Source organism: Bos indicus, chromosome 15, assembly GCF_029378745.1.
Source record: "Bos indicus isolate NIAB-ARS_2022 breed Sahiwal x Tharparkar chromosome 15, NIAB-ARS_B.indTharparkar_mat_pri_1.0, whole genome shotgun sequence".
Taxonomy (NCBI): Eukaryota; Metazoa; Chordata; class Mammalia; order Artiodactyla; family Bovidae; genus Bos; species Bos indicus.
Window position 1 is genome coordinate 54,741,030 of NC_091774.1, and position 15,816 is coordinate 54,756,845.

Genomic DNA, 15,816 nt, shown 5'->3' on the forward strand with positions numbered 1-15,816 from the left:
CTCTAAGGCTGGATGGCCAACTTGCTTCATCACCATCACATGCTTCGCAAACCACAGGCCTCGTAATTTTGCCCAACCTTCTGACTGCCTTAGACTTTTTCTCCCTTACTTAAGAATGTCCCAGTCTGTATAGAGAAGAGGGAAATCTCAACCTCAAGTAGGAAGGGACTTGGTCTGAGTCATTGCTGGTCTCTGTGCCCACCCTAGGATTAGGCATAGCACAGTAGAGGAAAGATGTGAGGGGAGTAACACAAAGTACCTACTATGTGTTTTTAGTTACACATACATTTTCATTTAATTCAACAATTACATGATACAGTCCAGTGTCTCACGCCTGTAAGTGATGAAGTCAGACCTGATTCTAAGCCTATATTGCTGTCATATGGCAAATAAGAGGCAGAACAGTGGGTGATGCTAACCTTGTAGGTTAATGTGAGGCAGAGATGGTGCCTCTTAAGTCCCTGGAACATGGTAAGCATTAAGCAGCTAGTGAGAGCCTGGTGGTGGTGATCCCTGTAGTAACAAGATGTCTAGAGTGGCCTCTCAAACCAAAGGTCTTCTGTTTCAACCAGGAGAAGTGCATTTGTTTCTCTCCTTGGGAGCCTGGGTCTAGCTGGAAATTACTTTCCAGTACACTCAACTTTCACAGCAGCTGCCTTCCAAGACCCAGAGTCATCCTAAACATAGATTTTGTTGTCATCAACTAGGAATAGAATCAGAAATGAGAGCATATGTTCCCTTGATGACTAAACATAGAACTTGATAGCAGGTGAAGCTGACTTAGTGCCAAGTGAGGTCAGGGGCCTATGGGCAGGTCTCTGATTGAGCCACAGGTTGGAGATAGCAATACTGCCTCTGCCTTTCCCTGCTGTGGGCCAGTCCCTGGGGCTGTACAGTGCCAGGTGTGAGCTCATTGCACAATGTGGTTGGACCTCCATACATGGTCTCTCATCCTCACAACAACCAGGGAGGCAAGACATTGTCTCCTACCCACAGGCAGGGAAACGGAGCCTTGTAAACATTGAATAACCTGGGCAGTTAGCGTAAGTATAATTTCTTAACCTGAGTAGCACTGCGTTATAGTACTTACCTCTTCATCTATAATCTATCTCATACTCATACTCTCACCAGCTCCATGGGTGAGGGGAACTGAGACTGTCAGTGTCACTGCACGATTGCACTCATCTCACACGCTAGCAAAGTAATGCTCAAAATTCTCCAAGCCAGGCTTCAACAGTACGTGAACCATGAACTTCCATATGTTCAAGCTGGATTTAGAAAAGGCAGAGGAACCAGAGATCAGATTGCCAACATCTGTTGGATCATAGAAAAAGCAAGAGAGTTCCAGAAAAACATCTGCTTTATTGATTACACCAAAGCCTTTGACTGCGTGGACCACAACAAACTGTGGAAAGTTCAAGAGATGGGAATACCAGGCCACCTGACCTGCCTCCTGAGAAATCTGTATGCAGGTCAAGAAGCAACAGTTAGAACTGGACATGGAATAACAGACTGGTTCCAAATTGGGAAAGGAGTATGTCAAGGCTATATATTGTCACCCTGCTTATTTAACTTATATGCAGAGTATATCATGCAAAATGCCAGTCTGGGTGAAGCACAAACTGGAATCAAGATTGCCAGGAGATGTATCAATAACCTCAGATACGCAGATGACACCACCCTTATGGCAGAAAGCAAAGAACTGAAGAGCCTCTTGATGAAAGTGAAAGAGAAGAGTGAAAAAGTTGGCATAAAACTCAACATCCAGAAAACGAAGATCATGGCATCCAGTCCTATCACTTCATGGTAAATAGATGGGGAAACAATGGAAACAGTGACAGACTAATTTTGGGGGCTCCAAAATCACCACAGATGGTGACTGTAGCCATGAGATAAAAGACGCTTGCTCTTTAGAAGAAAAGCTATGTCCAACCTAGACAGCATATTAAAAAGCAGAGACATTACTTTGCCAACAAAGGTCCATCTAGTCAAAGCTATGGTTTTTCCAGTAGTCATGTATGGATTTGAGATTTGGACTATAAAGAAAATTGAGTGTTGAAGAATTGGTGTTTTTGAACTGTGGTGTTGGAGAAGACTCTTGAGATTTCCTTGGACTGCAAGGAGATCCAACCAGTCAATCCTAAAGGAAATCAGTCCTGAATATTCATTGGAAGGACTGATGCTGAAGCTGAAACTCCAATACTTTGGCCACTTGATGCAAAGATCTGATTCATTGGAAAAGATCCTGATGCTAGGAAAGATTGAACGCAGGAGGAGAAGGGGAGGACAGAGGATGAGATGGTTGGATGGCATCACCAACTCAATGGACATGAGTTTGAACAAGCTCTGGGTGTTGGTGATAGGGAAGCCTGGTGTGCTGCAGTCCATGGGGTCGCAAAGAGTTGGACACAAGTGAGTGACTTCACTGGACTGAACTGAACTGAGTGCTACTGTTCATGTAATACCCATCAGTCAGACAGCAGTCCAACTCTATTGGTCTGAACTGTCATGTTCTGCCCTTGCTGGTCCCACTGATTTTGGCCATAAGGCAAAGATCCTCCTTAGTGTTTCCTGTTACCACTCTCTGTAACTCCCTTTCCTCAGGGGCCTCAGATCCAGATTTCTTTGGGGTCAAGACAGAAAATGGTCAGGAAGCAGCAGCACCCATCTGCTACTGTATGTGCCTGGCTTAAAAGCTCACATTCCTATTACTGAAGCTGAGTGGTGGTTCTAGGCCATTGACTTCATGTAAAGGCCGAGTCCTATGGACAGATATGAACTTTGAGTGGAAGGTACCATGCTCATTTGTTCCTTATATGATTCTATCCCCAGCATAGTAGGTACTCAATAAATACTCATTGAATGAGTGAATTAATGACCATTCCAGTTTCAATTACTTAGAGAAATAGAGATTCTCCAAAATTGGGAACTCAAAGAGGGAGCTTAGGCAGGATAAGACACTCATGCCTTTCCTGACCTCATGCCTCTGGTTGAGATTTCATGGCATCCAAGTGATCCAGAGGATGATCCCTGGTAGCTCAAATTAAAGTGAACCCTGGATTCAGGGAGGTGCCATTAAGTGGCTCTCGGGCTATAGCTGAGGAACACCTTCTTTGCCATTCCAGCAAGCCAGGTTCATGCCATGTTCTGTGCTGTTATTTCCCTAAAGCCTGATCTAACAGTGCATCCTCACCTTCACTGGGTTGTTGACACTGAAGAATTGTTGGTTTAAGACATTTGACCTGAAGCCTTGAAAGTGGAAAGCCAGTCTTCCAAAGGCCAGCAGAGTGGTGGCAGCAGGAATCAGTGAGAAGACTTAAAAGGGAAGCTGAATCTTGGGTTTCAATCGCTTTCCATCCCTTATGTGAAGATTCTCTTATGCAGAAGAGTAATACTTTCTTACAACTCTGTGGAGAAATTAACTGACAACACAGCGTCAGTCAGGCTCTCTTGCCCCACTCTCTCACGGCCTCATACCTTATGTTCTGTAAACAACGATATTGCTGACCTTGGCAGCACTGGGCCTGCACACCCACTTGGCCATGGACCACTCTTGTCTGTCTTAGTATATCAGTAGTTTTTGAAGACTCCCTGCAGCTGCTGCTGCTGCCTGGAGAGAATAAAGATATCTTCACCCAGCAAGTAGGGGAGCCTGAGGCTCCAATGGAAGGAGGAAGCCAGTGGCCACCACAGAGCATTGTGGTACCTGGTGGCCATGGTCCTCTCAGCATGGGCCCCGATGGAAGACTGGGAGGCGGTGAATGGGTCACCAGATAATATTGAAAAGACATTTAGGCGGTGAGCTCTCCCTTGCCAGGTAAACCAGCATATGTGTACTGCTGCTAACATTGTGAGGTGGATTTTATTGACTGCTTTGAAGGCGAACATGGAGAATGCTCTTCCTGATGCTGTGTGAGTGCACAAAGAGTATTGAAAAAGCCTTACAAGTGGCAAGCTCTCGCTTGCAGGATAAAGCAGCATGCATGGCCACTGACACCATGGGGTGGATTTTGTTGACTGCCTTGAAGGTGAACATGGAGAATGCTTTCTGTGACGCTGCGCGAGTGCACAGAGCATTGTAAAGGCGTTACAAGCGAAAAGTTTTGCTTGCTGGATAAAGCAGTGCACAGTACCGCTGACACTATGGAGTGGATTTTATTGGCTGTGTTTGGCACTCTGTGATGCTGCACGAGTGTGCAAACTGCAGAGATATGCAGAGGAACTAGAGCAACAGGTACTGGTGCTAGAACAAGAGCTGCATGACCTTGGGGACTATGATGTCTCAGACTATGAGATTACAGAATGTCAGGCAACTCATGCAGGGTGTACCTCATCTAACACACAGTCTGATGAAATGGATCAGTGCTGCCATCTACACAGTGTGGATGAAAGCGGGAGAGTTCCTGGATATCGTGAGTAAATAGCATACTTATGCCTAGTTAACCCAAGCGGTGAGAGAATGGGGCATGAGACAGGCAATGTTTAGCCTAAATGCCCAGAGCCCAGATGATGAGCATTTTGCCAGCTGTATGTGAGACGCTGGTTTAACCAATGCTTCGCCCACCTCTTTTGGGTCCCTGCCTGCTATACTTACACCCTATGTGGGGTGACCCATCTGGCTAGCTTGAGAAACACAAAGGGGCGGTGGCAGGCTAACGGGGTTAGGATTGTGAAAACCCCGAAGGGCAGCCGAGCTGGCAAAGGCCCCACCTGGGTGACACGGGTGCAAATATGGGCTGATTCACTAGCAGCAGGACTTGACAGAAATAGAATTGATAAGCAACCTAATGGTGTACTCCTAGAGCTGTGGAAGCAATTGAGACTGGAGCAGCAGTTTACTAAATGTGAAAAGCGCCCACAGCATGAGGTACGGGCGGTTCAGATAGAGGACTTTATGCCAACTGGAGATGTCTCTACTGATGCCCTGTTCTGTTCTGAATAGGGCTCAAGCCAAGGTACCCACCCAGAGAGCCCAAGTGGGGACCAAAGACCCCATGTGGAACTTGCAATTCACTGGTCACTGACCAGTGTACAAAGAGTAATGGTTGACATTGGTGCTGAATGCAGCCTGGTACATGGCAAACCAGAATAGTTTAATGGCCACAGTGCATATGTTGAGGGCTATGGTGGCCAAAACATTGAAGTAAAGGCTGTGTCCTTGCCGTTGGAAATTGGGTGACTTCCTGTGCAAGTGTACACTGTGTACATGTCCCCAGTTCCGGAATATATTTTGGGGATAGATGTCTTGAAAGGTCTTGTGTTGCGAATATCTGTGGGAGAATTCCATCTCCAAGTGCGTGTTGTGAAGGCAGTCATGAGGGGATATGCAAAGCATCCCCCATAGGTGTTGCTGAAACCCTGGAGGGCAGTGGCTGTGAGACAGTAATGTCTATCAGGTGGCCACAAAGAAATAGGTGCCACCGTTGCTGAGCTGGCAAAAGTGGACGTTATACGTCCTGCACAGAGCCCATTCAACTCCCTGTGTGGCTTGTAGGGAAGCCTGATGGCTCTTGGTGGATGACTGTGGACTACAGGGAACTGAATAAAGTGGTACCGCCTATGCATACCACTGTGCCATCGATCCACGACTTGATGGACCAGTTAACTACAGCACTGGGCACTTATCACTATGTGGTGGACTTAGCTAATGCTTTTTTCTCCAATAGCTATAGCTGCTGAGTGTCAAGACCAGTTTGCGTTTACTTGGGAAGGGTGTCAGTGGACATTCCAGGTCCTTCCCCAAGGATATCTGCATAGCCCAACAATCTCATGGGCTGGTTGCAAGAGATTTAGAAGCATGGAACTGCCCTGCATCAGTGAAACTGTTTCATTATATTGATGATGTGCTAATAATCTCTGATTCTTTTGTAGATGTAAAAAGCTGTGTCCTATTATATAGACAGTATACTATAAAGGCTGTGTCCTGTGATGTAGACAGTGTACTGTAAAGGTTGTATCCTCAGATTTTAAAAAGTGTAACCTAATGAGGTGACGGCTTGGCTACACTGATGCCTACATCATGCAGGGACAAAAACCATGTGAGCAATTGCCAAAGGGTAGGATCTTCCTATTTCTTGGAAAGAAATAGCAGGTGCCTGCCATGATTGTCCCATATGTGCCCGGGAAGCTCTTCACCCCCACAGGCTGGCAGCCACGATTGGACAGGTGGTGAGGGGGAAAGTTCCTTTGACTCAATGGCAAGTGGACTTTGTAGGGCCTCTGCCATTATCAGAGAATGCCAGCTCCACTTTAACAGCTGCAGATACAGCTACAGGCTTTCTGTTTGGCCATGCAAGGCTGCTGTACAGGCACCAACACGGTACACTTAAGGCGCGTGACTGCCTGAGAGCCATGTATGGCCATCCTCTGATTATAGAGAGCGGCCAGGGCACCCATTTCACCAGAAGGGAAGTCCGGGACTGGGTACAGAGACTGGGAATTCAATGGGCATTTCATGTCCCGTATCACCCACAGGCAGAGGTCCATCTAGTCAAAGCTATGGTTTTCCCAGTAGTCCTGTACGGATGTGAGATTTGGACTATAAAGAAAGCTAAGGACTGAAGAATTGATGTTTTTGAGCTGCTGTGTTGGAGAAGACTCTTGAGAGTTCCTTGCACTGAAAGGAGATCAAACCAGTCAATCCTAAGGGAAATCAGTCCTGAATATTCATTGGAAGGACTGATGCTGAAGCTAAAGCTGCAATACTTTGGCCACCTGATATGAAGAACTGACTCACTGGAAAAGAACTGATGCTGGGAAAGATTGAAAGCAGGAAGAGAAAGGGATGACAGAGGATGAAATGGTTGGATAGCATCACCAACTTGATGGACATGAGTTTGAGCAAGCTCCAGGAGTTGGTGATGGACAGGGAAACCTGGCGTGCTGCAGTCCATGGGGTCGCAAAGAGTCAGACACGACTGAGTGATTGAACTGAACTGACTGACTGATGATCACCCAGAGGCAGCGGGTATGACTGAATGATATAATGGTTTGTTAAAACAAGGCTTACAGCCCTCTATTGATCCCAACTCCTAGAAGGAGTGGGCCTGACGCCTATGGGGGGCGTTTACGGGTTCTCAATGAAAAATCATGCAAGGGTGGAGTCGCCCCTGTGGAGGCTCTTCTGCATCGTGCTGCTGCGCCGATACAACTGGAGGTGGCAACAACAGATATTCTTCTAAAGCCTGGCTATGGAACCCATGGTAATATCCTGTTGTCAGTCCCAACGGAGATTGCACAAGGACAGATGGTGTACTGGACTTGGCTATGGAAGATAAAGGCACCCCACATGCGGTGGGTAATTCTCCTAGCCCCATGGGGGCAGGGGCTGCAACAGGACTTTCAGGTTGTACCCTGGGTAACAAGCACATAGTCCCCTCGTGTGCATGTCACCTGGCCAGGACCACAGGGAGCTGCTTCAGTGTTGAAAGGTGCATTTGTACACTCCCTGTGGTCCTTCATGAGTTCCCGTTCTGCTCTGTGTGGAACCACAGGATGTGAGAAGTCTATGACATGCATGCCTTACTGGAGACTAGCTGCAGGAGTGGTGGGCCAGCCTGTCCAGTACCTGGCACTGGGTTTTGCTCTGTACTGGGTGTGTAGCCTGCGCTCTAGTGGTTTGTTGTTGTAGCCTCCACTGTTGTGGAATGTGGATGCAAGCGGCGGCGATGTGTGCCAGAAAAAAGCCGCAGAGGGCTGAGCCTTTGTGAACAGTGGGACAGAAGACCCTGAGGGGGGTGGATTGTGGGGAAATTAACTGACAACACAGCGTCAGTCAGGCTCTCTTGCCCCACTCTCTCACGGCCTCATACCTTTTGTCTGTAAACAACGATATTGCTGACCTTGGTAGCACTGGGCCTGCACACCCACTTGGCCATGGACCACTCTTGTCTGTCTGAGTATATCAGTAGTTTTTGAAGACTCCCTGCAGCTTCTGCTGCTGCCCAGAGAGAATAAAGATGTCTGTAGTCCCCACAGCTCCTCGAGTCTTTTTCCAGCTTCCCTGGTCGCGCCTTACCTACCCTGGGTTCAGTGAACAGTGTGAGCGGCAAGACAAACTCTCAGGAGGGTACGATAGGGCTTGGAGTAGGGTTCCGTATTTGCTTCCCAGGCCAGTGAGTAGCGCAGTGCTTCAGGAGTTGGAGATGGAGGGCAGAAGCCTCGTCAGACCTCTCTGAGCCAGATGGGGCCTGACAAAGGGTCTGCAGCTGCAGACATACTTACAATACCTGCTGGGAAGCTGAGGCTGGTCCTGTCAGCTAGGGGCAGATGGGTTTTAGGGTCAGGAGCCCAGGTAAATGCTGTCTCTGGGCAGCCTTGCTGCTTTTGGTGTATCATACAAAAGTGCCTCTCTGAGAAGCAAATGGGGCCTGCAATCCGGTCCGTGGACCTGTCAGGCTGCCACTGCTCAGAAGGTGCAACTGTTTCTAATTAGTACAGGTGGTCCTGGGAAATCCTGGGTTTGGGTGTCTGAGACTGGCCTGAGCATGGCTGCCTGAGAGCTCTGGGCTGGGGAATCCATGCCTGGCTCCTCTGGTGGATGTTGGGGCCAAGAGCTGGCTCTCCTCCTTGCCATGCCTGAGAAGGGTTGACCTGGGCCTGGGATACACTTGCCTTGCATCTGAATATGGGGCACTCAATTCCTATTCTGTCTCCTGGGGCTGACCCTTGCTCTGAGTCTGGTTAGGACAAGATCCTGGTATATCAAACCTTTACTGAGTGGCCTGCCCAAGAGGTACATTAGCGCAGTTTAGTTTGATGCTCACCATGGCCTTGCAAGGCTGGCATCATTATGCCACATTTTAGATGAGAACAAGTGAGAGTCAAAGGGTAGCAGTGACTTGCCCAAGGTCATACAGTTAAAGTCAAGCCTGGATCTACTCCTGGGACTCCCAGACCAGAATTTTGACTGTTGCTCCATGGCATTGCCAACACCGACCAGCAGGTGGCAATCTCCCCCAACTCCCCACTGAGCACAGACAACCTGGAATCTTAAACAGCACTGCCTGGTGGTGGTGACCCAGCAGCAGTCTCGGCCAGTCTCAAACCTGTCCTGGGGCATCACTCTTTAACTCTGTTTCCCCAAGGAAAAACAGATGCCCTGAGAAGGGCGGTGGCTTTCCAGAGGAGGGAGTTTTGGGTGTACATGAGCAAAAGATCTGCTTCACTCCTGTTTGAGACTGGTGGGCCTGCACAACTGTCATCAGTTGAGAGATGATGGGCATGGTTTTCTTGGAACAGCGTTCTTTCCCCTCTGCCCCCTCTGTTGCTAAGACAACATATAAACATCATTCATAGATGATGGTTGAGTTTGCCTTTGACTCTGTCAGAGGCCCCACGCGTGACCTCTTCTATGGATGGTGTCACCCTTATGTGATCTGAGGTCATCTGAACAGTCCATGGATCCCCCTCCCCTGTTGTAACCTGTGTGTTCTTTGTGTGGAGCCTGGGAATTGTGGTCTCCTTACATGCCTGTCTGTGGCCAAGAAGAACTGGGAGGGAGTCCTTTGAGTCCTTCCTGGAATTCAGCTCTGTGTTCCTTTCATCACTGCCAGCTAGGATGGATGCCCTCAGTCTTCTAATCTTGGCCCCACTGACTGTGGATAGGAGAGGGGAAGGAAGGCTGCATGCTTAGGGGAATGATGGTTAGAAGGGGATGGGGAGGAGGAGGGGCAGCCACCAATGAGAAATGAAAGCTGACAGGAAAGATGGCGGGGGGGTGGGGAGCAGCTCTCTGCGTCAGAAAGGCAAATGACCTGAGTCCCAATGTCCTATGCACAGTAATGGCCATGAAAATAGCTGCAGATTTGCCTGCATTTGTGTGACCAAGATTTATTGTGCCAGCAACTCCGGTAATTGGATGATGAAAGCACTGCAGCTGGGACTGTTGGCTGGAGATTAATTATTAGGGAGGAGGGGGAGTGGCCTGGATGATGCCTGGCTGTGGAGCCTGTAGCCCACTGAAAGAGCAGGCGGGGAGGACCTCAGAAATCCAGTGGCCCCCTCCCCATTCAACTGAGACCCAGAGCCATAGCCGTTCCAGAGCAGAGCAAGGGGAGAGCTCTTTTCTGGGTGAAGCTGATTTCTGGGGAAAACAGGCAGCTATGCAGGAGGTGCCTGGACCTGGACTCAGGAGGCCAGAGAGCAAATCCCAGCTTGGTCTCTTGCTGGTTATGTAGTCTTGAGAAGGACTTCGTATCTCTGAGCCTCAGTTTCTCTAGCTGTAAAAGGGGGACAATGGTGTTGACTTTGCTAGGAAATTGTGAAGCTCTAAGGAGATTCCTGGGCCCTATATAGACTTGGCACCCACTCTGGGGGAACTTATTCTCATCCCACTGCTCAGATCTGGCCCTTATCCCCCCACCTGTATGCTGCAAGCCCTAAAGTTTGATGCCCAGTCACTGCAGGTGGTCTCTGCATGAATACCAAGGTCCCCAGTGGGATGGGGAGGCCTCAAGAGTTGAGGGAGCCTAAGAAGAGGCCCTGAGGGGAAGGCAGACTGGGAAGCCAATCAGTCCTGAGTGCAACCGTCCCTCTCAGCCAGGAAGGCCTCTTGCTGGCATCGGACTCTGCTCAGCAGGACTCTGGACTTTAAGGAGCAACAGGGTCTGAGGATAAGAGCTAGGGATGAAAAGAATGGGTCCCGGCTTCCTAGGGGCTAAGAAAGGAGGAGGAGTGGGCTCTGGAGAAGGAAGTTGCCTGGATCCTAATTCCAGCTCTGCCACCTAGCCAACCAATAATGGACTTTCAAAAGTCATTTCCCACCTCAACTTTAGTCTTCCCATCTGGAAAATGGGGATATATTGATACTTTGTTTGGATTTCTTTAGCTGCAAAGAACAGAAAAATGCTTGAACTTATTCAGAAAAAGGGGAGTTGGAGAAGAAGGAAGCCCTGGGGCCTGGAATCAGACCCAGACCTTGAGAGGGACAGAGCTACTAGGGGACCGTGCCTCTCCCACCTCCCTTCCCATGGGTCTCTGCTGCTATCTGCTACCTCCACTACTCCTAAGGCTAAGTCCACGCCTCTCCTCTCTGCCCACAGCTTCTCCTTCCTCAGAGGCCCTGCTCTCCCATGACCTTTGTTTCCACGTGACCTCTCAAGGCTACAAGTAAACTCCATGTTCCCTCCCGCTGGGCTCCATTGCTATCTTTACTTAGCACTGGATTCTCCCTACCCTTCGCAATTCATGTGCATGACAGAGGGGATCTGACTGTCCCTGCTCGTCTGTCCTGTCCAACCTTGCCAATGACTGCAGAACTGTTCATGGTCTGCACGTGATCTGAGGTCATGTGGCCCTCCTAGATCTGCAGGAGGGATGGGTGCCTGGGCCGACAGGCTTCCAATGGATGAGGACTGGGGGTCTGATGCACTCAGGTGTGTAAAGTATTGCACCTTGCACCTGGTGTACTGAAAGTGCTCAGAAGTTTGACTGAATGACACTCAGAAATCCTCCTGTCACACCACAGACCTTTCTCCTGGCCCCTTCCTTTTGCTTTCACTTTCCTGTAGACCTCTAGCCTCAGACCCCCTGGCCCCTGAAGCTCTTCTTGGCCTCTCTTTCTCTCCTGGTCAGGCTGGACCTGAGATGGGGTGATTGTTCGATCCAGACCCTCTGCAGCACCCAGCACTCATCATCCTGCACCCCAGCAAACCTCGCACATAAAGCTCCAACCCCAACTCTGATCTCCCTCTCAGCAGACCTCCTGTCCAGGTCTATGCCCTGGGAAGGTGGAAGGTGATCAATATAAGTTGTTACCATTCTCTGGACACCTCCAAGTGCCTGGCCCTGTGCTTATGAATTCATCACAATCCCTCTTGAGATGGAGCCCTATCCAGCTGAAAACACCAAGGTTTGGCTGGTATGATGAGGTACACCCAGTCTGTCTAACTCCAGATCCTTAGCCCAAGAGCAGAGCTGCTGCTGTGAGCTCTGTCATCTTTGCTTCCTTCCAAGCGGAGTTTCCACAGGCCACACCCATCTCTCCCCACTTCTATCTTACAAGATGAGTTAGCTAATAGCTATTTGTGTTGACCACTAACAGCTATCTTTTATGAAGCTCTTAATATGCACCAGGCATTGTTCTAAGCACTTGGCATGTCGCAACTCATTTGATCTTCATAGTAACTTTATCAGACAGGAATTGTTAGTATCCCCATTTTAGAAACAAGGAACTGACACTTCTGCCTTCAGTTAAATAACTTGAAAAAAGTCAAGCCATCCTGATGATGCATGCTTCAAAACCAGACCATCTCCCTGTAGACCCCGAGTTTAACCACTGTGCTGTATAACCACAGAGCTGTCCGTCCTCTGGTTCAAGATCCTGGAGCCCATTTTCTGTCCACTTCCTCTAAGAACTGATTCCATAAATCACTCCTCCCCTGACTCCATAGCACTCAATATGTTTGTGACTTTCCTGTCTCAAAAATATCCTCCATTCCATGTTACTCTGTAGCTACTCCTATTTCTTTCTTCATTACAGTGGCACAACCCATTTTCTTGAAAGAGTTCTCCACTTGCTGTCTGTCTATACTTCCTCATCCCTCTTCACACTAGCTTCCACCTCTCCCACTCCATCAAACTGCCCTAAGCATATGGAGATTTTACCCCTACCTTTCCAGAGGAAAAAAAAAAAAAACTATCCCCATCAACAGCTTGAAAAACCCTATCAGTCAAACATGAAATCAGCTACATAAATGGCAAAACATGTTACAGTTGTAATAGTTCTCCAACAAATGTTTCATCAAAATTAGAAGAGCAAAGGCAAATGCTGAATACTTTGGTACAACCCAGTTGATGATGACCCTTGAGTCAAAATCTTTTCTATCCAGCTGGAGTTTTGCTTTTCTGTCCACATGCACTATAACATTATACCCAGTCAACATGTCACTCAAGTGTAAAGCAACAGCCCAAATGTCTTTAACGGCAACAACTAACACTTGTACGATTCTAGTTTCCTTGCTACACATAGTTCTCTTCTTTACTCATTTAACATTCAGCTATGGTGGGCTATGGCTTCTTCCTTGATAACTACAATTTTATTAGAAAGTGGGATCAAGAGTCTCCTTTTCTTCTTGGTGGGTTCTCATCATACTTCTCTAACAGTTTTCATGCATTTCTCAACCTTTCTCTCTCGCTCCTTCAATCTCCTTTTTTCTTCTGTTCACATATCTCCCTTCCTAACAATGCTCCTTTCCTCATCTGACTCAGGATTTCTGGGGGAGGTTGGTTAGGATGCACTAGTGTACCAGGGGTCACGAAATGCTCTCAGGGCCAACGGTAGGGTGTGCACAGGCCCCTCCTATCATTTGGTAACACTGTGCCCATGAGGACTACTTTGCAAGGTTCAAAATGTCTGCTCTCTGTGGCTCCCTAAACCCAGTTTTAGCTTTCACCTGACTAACTAGCTGGCAACATCAGGAGTCACTTACTCTTTGCCTTCCTGAAGTAATTCTGTTGCTCCTGGGCTGACCTCATATTGCACCACTTTGATTCCCTATATGTCCTCCTGCTGCTCATCCTCTAGGGGTTGGAATTCTCCAAAGTTCCTGTCTCAATCTTCCATTTGCTATACAATTCCCTATAATGACCTAGCCTACTCAAACAACTGACCATCTGTTTGTCAACAATTCCCAAATCTCTGTCCCCTGGGTAAAACTTGACTCCACATCCAGATATCCAACTGACCTCTAATCCAACCACCAAACCCCATCCCTTATGGCAGAAAAAGAAGCAGAACTAAAGAGCCTCTTGATGAAAGTGAAAGAGGAAAGTGAAAAAGTTAGCTTAAAGCTCAATATTCAGAAAACTAACATCATGGCATCCGGTCCCATCACTTCATGGTAAAAAGACAGGGAAACAGTGGCTGACTTAATATTTCTGGGCTCCAAAATCACTGCAGATGGTGACTGCAGCCATGAAATTAAAAGACGCTTACTCCTTGGAAGAAAAGTTATGACCAACCTAGACAGCATATTAAAAAGCAGAGACATTACTTGACCAACAAAGGTCCATCTAGTCAAGGCTATGGTTTTTCCAGTAGTCATGTATGGATGTGAGAGTTGGACTATGAAGAAAGCTGAATAGCAAAGAACTGATGCTTTTGAACTGCAGTGTTGGAGAAGACTCTTGAGAGTCCCTTGCACTGAAAGGATATCAAACCAGTCAGTCCTAAAGGAAATCAGTCCTGAATATTCATTGGAAGGACTGATGCTGAAGCTGAAACTCTAGTACTTTGGCCACCTGATGTGAAGAACTGACTCACTGGAAAAGACCCTGATGCTGGGAAAGATTGAAGGCAGGAGGAGAAGGGGATTACAGAGAATGAGATGGTTGAATGGCATCACTGACTCAATGGACATGAGTTTGGGTAAACTCCAGGGGTTGGTGATAGACAGGGAGGCCTGGTGTGCTGCAGTCCATGGGGTCACAAAGAGTCGGACACGACTGAGCAACTGAACTGAACTGAACTGAACTGAAACCCCATCCACTGTGCCCAAACCAGCTCCTCTCATGCTCCCTCTATCCACCTAGCTTCCTTGGCCAGAAACCTGCACATCTTTCTCAAATCTCTCTGTCCTTAGTTTCCCACATCTAAACAATCAAAAAGTCAAATGGATTCTATGCCCTGTTAGCCTCTCTGGAAGCTGTGCCTTCCTTTATAGGAAGTAGAACACAGTGGAAAGAGCATGGCCTTTAGGGTTGGGCGGACCTGGGTCAAAATCCTGTCTTTGTTACTTATTGGCTATGTGACTTCAGGCAACTCTCTCTTAATTTACCCAAGGTTTAATTTCCTTATCTACAAAATGGGAATAATAGCCTACTTTGGAGAGTTGTGAGGATTAGAAACAATGATGTAGATACCTAGCACTGTGCTTGTCCCATGGTAACAATGAATGGCAGTATTCATCATAACGATGATAATTATTATTTTGAGCTTCTCTGTTATTGCTCTAATCTAGGACATCATCTTCTCTCTCCTGGACCATTGCATCAGTCTCCTCACTGAACTCTCTGCCTTCATTCTCCATCACCACCCCCTGAAATCTGCTTTTCACAGTTGTTGGGGAGATTTTTCTAAAATGCAAATCTGATCTTGCCTACTTAAAACTCTTCTCTCCCCTGTCCCACCTACCTTTTGCTTCACCCACTCTCACGGGTCTCTAAGCATCACTGTGTTCTGCTGGGTTTCATTCAAGCAGGTACCTCTGCCTCTGCCTGAACATTTTCTTTCTCCCCCTCCCCTCACTCCTTTCTGGAAGATCCTCACCCTTCACACCATTGCCAGTGTCTGCCACCCCTCCATGGATGTCTGTTTATTTGGAGTTCAACTACAAGCTCCTTGAGGGTAGGGAGCAGCTCTGATGTTTCTTTGTGGCCCCTGTCTGCCAGCACAGGGCTTGGTGTAGAGAAGGAACAAACAGAATATCTGCAGAGACTTGCCCAAGGTCCCAGAATGGTTCAGCAGCAAGGCCAAGGCTTAAACCTAGGCCCCTTGTCTTCCTACCCAGGGCTCTTTCTTCTAGGCACGTCATTTTGCCTCAGCAAAGAGAATAGCCCAGGGCTGACGGCTTGGGATGGGGGATCTCCCCCTGGGAGGACAGCAGGATATCCAAGGCCACCACACACCCATCTCAGTGCTGCACCCGACTGTGGGGGAAGGATAAAATTATCCACTGCCCACGCCCTCTATCTCCCCATCCGACATGACTGGAGATAAAAAATGAGCGACACAAAATCCAATCTTCCTCGGTGCAGAGGCTGGCGAGAGAGCGGCGGGGGCGGGACTGGCAGCCCCAGCAGCCCCTCCTCGCCAAG